Source organism: Pelmatolapia mariae, unplaced genomic scaffold (genome assembly GCF_036321145.2).
Source record: "Pelmatolapia mariae isolate MD_Pm_ZW unplaced genomic scaffold, Pm_UMD_F_2 NODE_ptg000745l+_length_35381_cov_1, whole genome shotgun sequence".
In the NCBI taxonomy this organism is placed as follows: Eukaryota; Metazoa; Chordata; class Actinopteri; order Cichliformes; family Cichlidae; genus Pelmatolapia; species Pelmatolapia mariae.
The window spans coordinates 27,765-35,091 of record NW_027052422.1 but is presented as its reverse complement, the minus strand read 5'-3'; the positions used below and the strand labels follow the sequence as shown (position 1 = coordinate 35,091).

At 38.7% G+C, this 7,327-nt stretch overlaps 1 pseudogene; it reads left to right on the top strand.

Annotated features, from left to right (window-relative positions):
* The first annotated feature begins 226 nt into the window (after positions 1-226).
* The window catches only part of LOC134623555 (complement C3-like), a 33,179-nt pseudogene continuing 26,078 nt past the window's right edge, over positions 227-7,327 (top strand).

Below are 7,327 nucleotides of genomic sequence, written 5' to 3'. Positions count from 1 at the left end.
TTTCATAAGCAAATCAACATCATAAAATTAAATATACACATAATGTGTATGTGATATATAATTGTTTACTGAACATGTTTAATTGAGATGAAAATTATTTTTTTCTGTTATTGTTGTTTTATTTTTAGTTATTTTGATGCTTTAGTTATATTGTTTTCAGAAACTAACATGCGCCTAATATCAAATAAACTATGCTGCTCTTTGTTTTTCTTTGTTGTAATGGCAGATTGAAGTTTTGAACCCTGATAACACTCCAGCAAAAAATATTCCTGTTGTGGTGAATCCTGGTGAAGTGAAAGGGCACACCGCAGACAATGGCATGGCAAAGCTAAGCATCAATACAGTGGCAAACAGCAGAAACCTCATTATTACTGTATGTTTAATTGTCAATTTGATATTTTGCAATGCTGTTTATTGCCAAGTTATTGCCAACTATGCACTCGTCAGTCTGTTTATTTCACTGTATGTCAGAAAGAACACTGCTTTAAAAATGTTATTTAACTTTTCTTACATGGTTGGAAATAGCCAGTAGTTTGTATGTCAGCTCGCAGTTTATTATTGAGTACCCTTTGTTGCACCCTGACAACTGTGGGATAGTTAAAAATAGGCTAAACACTTTTAATCTAGTACAAAATTAGTGTCATTGTATTGTTTGTTTATAACTGTATTATTTTTATATTAGTTGTGTATAATCTATTGTATGCCTTTAATTACAGGCAAGGACTGCTGTTGAGAACATTTTACCTGCAAGGCAAAGATCAGCTAACATGATAGTTACCCCTCACACAAGCAGAAATTACATTCATATTGGTGAGGAATTTTGTAAACTGACATCAGAAGTCAGCAGAAATCGTGCTGATAATCCTCTCTATAGCCCTGAGAGCCAACAAAGTGTCTAGTACTGATTATAAAAAGTTGTTGTTGCAGGCCTGGAAACAGCTGAGGTGAAGTTAGGACAAAACCTCAAATTCAGCCTAAACCTTAACAGGAACGAAGAATATGATATCACATATCTGGTAAGAGACCTTTTACACCTGTCTGTATGTGTTTGAAAATATGAATGACTGGGTTGTAATTACTTACAGCAGGTTATGTAACAGGCTGGATAAGTAAGTTGTATAAATTTGTCTTCAGATCCTGAGCAGAGGTCAGCTGGTAAAACATGACAGATTCCGGGCAGAACGTCAAATTCTGATTTCCCACAATGTTCTCATTACCAAAGAGATGTTGCCATCATTCCGCATCATAGCGTACTACCATGTAAATACTGAAGTGGTATCAGACTCTGTTCAGGTGGATATACAGCACTCCTGCGTAGGAGATGTGAGACACAACACTGACACACAGTTAAATTATTTAATAATTAAGTAAAAAAAGACACCCAGGCAAAACATCTACTCTTCCTATTTCCTTTTCCTTTAGCTGAAGCTGGAAGAAAAGAAACATAATATCTATAAGCCTCGCGGGAAGTTTGGTCTGAAGGTCACAGGAGATCCAGGAGCCACAGTGGGATTAGTGGCAGTTGACAAAGGCGTCTATGTCATAAACAACAAACACCGCCTCACCCAGAAAAAGGCAATGTCTTTTAACAACTCCAAAAAGCTGACTGTTCATCTGGACATTGCGTTTATCCAAGTGACTTTTCCAGTCTTAGCTGACTCCAGGTTTCCCCAACCTTATAAAGAGCACATTTGCATAATGACTGAAACTAGCACCACTGGCGAACAATGGGTTTTGAAGTCAATTTCTTGATATTAATAAGCAAATTGTCATGGCCATTGGTAAAAAACCACTGATCAAAGACCATTGATCAAAGGCCATGAGTACCATTCACAGAGAGTTGGGGAATGGCTGCAATCACAGCATTATAATATGGTGAAAGATGTACCCTTCTTCAATTCATATATGGTCTTTCCCTTTTCATGTAACTGGCCACCTTGAGTCCCCGCTCAATCCAGCATTCCTCCCTGTCCAGGATGTGTACATCTTCATCACTGAAAGAGTGGCCACTTTACTGCAGATGTAATAGAGTGCGGAGCTGAGTTAGGTCTTCTGTTTTTTGCCATCACTTAGCTAGAGGTTGTTTGTGTAAATCATTGCAATCTTCCTGCCACTTAACATCATGCACTATATTACTCCGTTTGTGGCAAGGGACCGGATCTTTGGGGTGGACCAATTTTAGAGAAAATGCGTCTCAACTGTTTCGATACTCTTGTCCTATGGGCCAGGAGACTGCAGGCTATTCACACCTACAGGCCCGTGGCCAGTCTTTCAGTGATGAGGATGTACACATCCTGGACAGGGAGGAACACTGGTTTGAGCAGGAAGTCAAGGAGGCCATAGTACGTGAAAAAGAGAAGGCCATCTCTGAATCGAGAAGAGGGCCTAAATGTTAATCTTTGTTGTGATTGCAGCCATTCCCCAATTCTCTGTGAATGGTACTCATGGTCATTGATCAATGGTCTTTGATCAGTGGTTGTTGATAATCGTCACGACAATTTGCATATTAATAATCACAAAACTGACCTCAAAACCCACTGCTCTCCAGTGGTGCTAGTTTCAGTCATTATGCAAATGTACTCTGTATAAGGTTGGGGAAACCTGCAGTCAGCTGATACTGGAAAAGTCACTTGGATGAGTGACAAAACATTTCTCCCACTGAAAATGCAAGGTCGAGATAAACAGAATCAACTTTTCTGAGTTTTTTATCTAATATGTTAGTGGTTCTAAGTTTAGAGACATGCATTTTTTTATGTCACCGATGTTGTCTATGGAAATGGTAGTCTCATAAAATAAATTCCTAACCCTAACTTATAACGTCTACTTTTACTATCTAAGACTCGCATGGTTCATTTGATTTGCTTCCACTCTGCGCAGATTTGGGAAATAATAGCGAAGTATGACACAGGCTGCACACCGGGTGGAGGAAAGGACAGCATGAATGTTTTCTATGATGCTGGGCTGTTGTTTGTGGCCAGCACTACTTCTGGAACACCACATAGAACAGGTTACCCTACTTCACTCATCACACTGACTTTGTCAAAGTAATGTAACAGTGACTAACTGAGAACCACACAAACTAATTTCCTTTTCTCCTATAAAACAAAGAAACCAATGATGGTCCTTTTTAGGTTGCTACTGGCCATGCAAGTCCACTACCTCTTTATTTTCTGTTGCTTGTAGGTCATGCAACAAAAAAATGACTATATAGAAACAGTAGAACGAAGGGACTTCTGTTAGTGCACCCTACCTTGTCAAAATTTGTTCATTTACTACTGTAGAAATATACCTTCTCCTCGAAGCACTAATCTCCCACAAAGTAAAGGCATACTTTCAAAATCAACTTTAATCAAGAATAATTTGATTGCCTTAAAGCGTTAACTATAACCTTTAAGTTCCTACTTCTGTGTTTAAGTGGCTTCTAACATAAACTATTAGGAGAAAATAAAGAATATGATATAATCTCTTATTCTTGGAATTCAGGTGTTTTCAGTCTCTAGCCATGTAGTCTGCCTTTTCAAACATTTGTGAAAGAATGGGTGCATCTAAAGAGCTCACTGAATTTGCCACCGCTGTAACAATTCAGTTTGTTAAATTTCTTCCCTCATAGATATCCCATGATCAACTGTAAGTAGTGTTATATGAAAGTGAGATTAAGCCATTTCCAGCGACTGTGTTTTAAACTGTAATTGATGTCTTAGGATTGCTATCCAAAAGAGAGTTTTTTTCCGTTTTGAAAAATCAGATTTGAAGTGTCCTGCCACCAGCAGAAGGAAACGATCCACCGCTTTGATTGACCTCAGAACCAGCTTGAGTGAGTATCCTAAACTACCAAAGATAGACATTGCTATTTCTATTCTGTCTTTGATAGAATGAACTGTCTATCCCACTTACTTTACTAGTTTCTTTAAGCTTGCTGCTTTGCTGAAACCACTTCCTAGAAGCATGTTGTTGTGATGAGAACCTTTGTGCTGATTGACCCCATGCAGGAAAGTGTCATGGTGGTTTATATTTGACTGCAAAGTTCACAGACAGTTGGCAGGTAAAAACAAAGTGCACAGTCAATAGAAGAAAAACGAGAAAAAAAGAAAGAAAAAAAACAACAATAATAAATGGTTTGTGCAAAAACAGTCTGGCAATTGTAGCGTTTTCTTTTTATCTAGGGTAAAAGAGGGTTTCAGACCCAATCCAAGCTTTCACTTATTTATTGCCTCAAGCAGCACGGTGGCACGGTGGTTAGCACTGTTGCCGCACAGCAAGAAGGTCCTGAGTTCAATTCCAACATCAGGCCGGGGTCTTTCTGTGTGGAGTTTGCATGTTCTCCCCGTGTTTGCGTGGGTTCCCTCCGGGTACTCCGGCTTCCTCCCACCGTCCAAAGACATGCAGCTTGTGGGGATAGGTTAATTGGATAATCCAAATTGCCACTAGGTGTGAATGTGTGAGTGAATGTGAGTGCGAATGGTTGTCTGTCCCTATGTGTTAGCCCTGCGACAGACTGGCGACCTGTCCAGGGTGTACCCCGCCTCTCGCCCTATGACAGCTGGGATAGGCTCCAGCGCCCCCCGCGACCCTGAAAAGGATAAGCGGAAGCGAATGGATGGATGGATGGATGGAAGCAGTTCAAAAATAATTCAAGCACATGAATGTCTCTCCAGTTAGAAAACCATAGTCTGCAGCCGTTTCTGGGGAAGAGATAGCCCTAACTTAGCGGTACACAAATTCATAAAAGAGAATGTTCTTCTATCTGATTGGTCAGAAAACCATTGGAGGCTTAGACCAGCTTGAGTGCTGTATTTAAGGCATTGCATGGGTTAGCACCCTCATAGCTTTCTGATCTTTCAAATTGGTACACTCCTGCAAGATCCCTGAGGTCTGCGGATCAAATGCTCCTAGTTGTCCCGAGGTCCAGAATAAAGCACAGAGGAGATTGGGCCTTTCCTGTGACTGCTCCTCAACTGTGGAACAAACTGCCCCTTCATATCAGAGCCTCCCCAACATTAGACACTTTTAAAACCCACCTGAAAACCCACTTTTATTCCTTAGCTTTTACATCAGAATGAGTTTGTACTACTTTTATTTATCTTATTTCTTACTCAAATCTTCTCCTTTTATGATTCTTTTTCTTAACTTTTGTCATGTCTTCCTATGTTTTTATCTTTTTTGATTATCTTAAATGTATAGCACCGTCAACAGTTGTCGTTTTAAATGTGCTATATAAATAAATTTGACTTGACTTGACTACACTTCATGCGTCTGTGGCTGTATCTATCTGTGAGAGCTATTGTTTCTTGACCTTGCTCTGGTTCACTCCCGCATATCTACATCAAGCATTTGTCTTATGAAAAAAATTTTGTTAAACAAGTTTATACTGGTTTAACTAATTTCCAGTAAAAGTGTCATGATAACTGTGTGCAGTGATTATAACATTGGTCTTAAGAGCTGTCTTATAGAAGTCCAGTTGCCTTCTTTTCTCTTAAGACTACCATGATCTGGATAACTGAGAACTACAGAGACAGAAGTAACTCTAACCATGTTACTTAAAAATGAAATATCAGACAGAAAATACATAATCAGACTATATCCACCCATTTGCACACACTCTACATAAACCTAGCACTGTGCACTCCACCACACTTTCCCATCAAGCGAAGCACATTCAATCTTTTCACCATTACTTAAAGTCTCTTTTTGTAAACTGGAAAATAAAACTATAAACCACTGTCACAGTCACTTTATTTGTTAAACTGTCATGTTAAAATATTTACAGACAAAAATGACACCATTCCTTTGTACATGATCATTCTTAATGAACTTTAAACTCTGTAATCTAAGTTTTTCTCTGTGGTTTCCTTTTTGTCAGTATCTAAATACCAGGACAAAGAACAAATTGAGTGCTGTTTAGATGGCATGAAGGATATTCCTGTTCCATACACTTGTGAGAGGCGGCGCGACTATGTTGTGGGTGGTCCAGGCTGTGCTGAGGTTTTCCTTCACTGCTGCAAGGAGATGGAAAAAGTGCATGTTGACAGGAAAGCAGAAGCCCTCAAACTGGCTCGCAGTAAGAGATGGGGACTGGGGATGAGAAAACTGTTTTTGGGTAGATCACGTATAGTAGTTTATATATTTAGTTGTATACTAGTTTTTAAAAACTCATTCTCATCACATAAAAAGTATAACAGTACTTTTTGATCACATCTTTTAGGTGAGTGGGATGATGAATACATAGACAGCTATGACATCTCTGTTCGGACGAGTTTCCCCGAAAGCTGGCTTTTGGATTAACGTCACACTACCAAATTGCACTCAAAACATCAAAAACTGGTAAGTACAGCCAATAAAAAGCAATGCACAAAAACTCATGCCACTTCTTTAAGGAATCTTTTTGCCACTGAAACTGATGGGACTTTTCTATTTCAGCCGCACAACATTTGAGAAAGATAATATACCTTTACCAGACTCGATTACAGCCTGGCACTTTACTGGCATTAGTATGTCAAGAACTCATGGTGAGATTGTTACTGTGCACAAATTTTTTATATGTACATTTCCTGTCTTGTTACACCAACCTTAGCTTTTTAAAAATATATATTGATCTATCAGTTCAACAGAAAGCTGAAACTATATGTAAACATTTTTATACAATATGTACATATGGCCAAATAAAGATGAAAAATTTGGTTTGGTGTCAAGCGTATCACGCACAGGTAGGAGAGCTCCCCAGATAGGACAACTCACAATATAAAACTGATGAGTCAAAGTATTCAGTTGGCTAAAGTTGTTACAGTTGTTGGCTAAAGTGAAGAAGTACAACTCATGTTGTTTTTTTTAATTTAACATAAATGGTATTTTATATTTCTACTCACAAATGTCTCGCTCTTTCTTTTGCTTTTGTTTTATGTTTATTTGTCTCTCATTTGAAGGTATCTGTGTGAATGATGATTTAGAGATCTTAGTACAGAAGACATTCTTCATTGATCTCAGACTGCCATACTCTGCAGTCCGTGGAGAGCAGCTGGAAATTAAAGCAATCCTCCACAACTATGAAGAAGACCCTATCAGAGTGAGTCTGTGCTATTAAACCCAAATGTGCAGAATTAGTTAGAACTGCTGGAAATACCATGCCAAGATGCCAAGAGGATTGATGAGACTGATATTTAAAAAATATGATTTAGTGTCAAGGGTAACAGGTAGGTTTCAAAATCTCTCCTAATGGAATGAAGATTATTAAAACAAGGCAACCAGCATCTTTTAATCTCTACACTTAAAATTTTAATGATGGTGGTGGGCCAACTATATGTTGTCACATGTGGCTTTCACAGTCATGGAA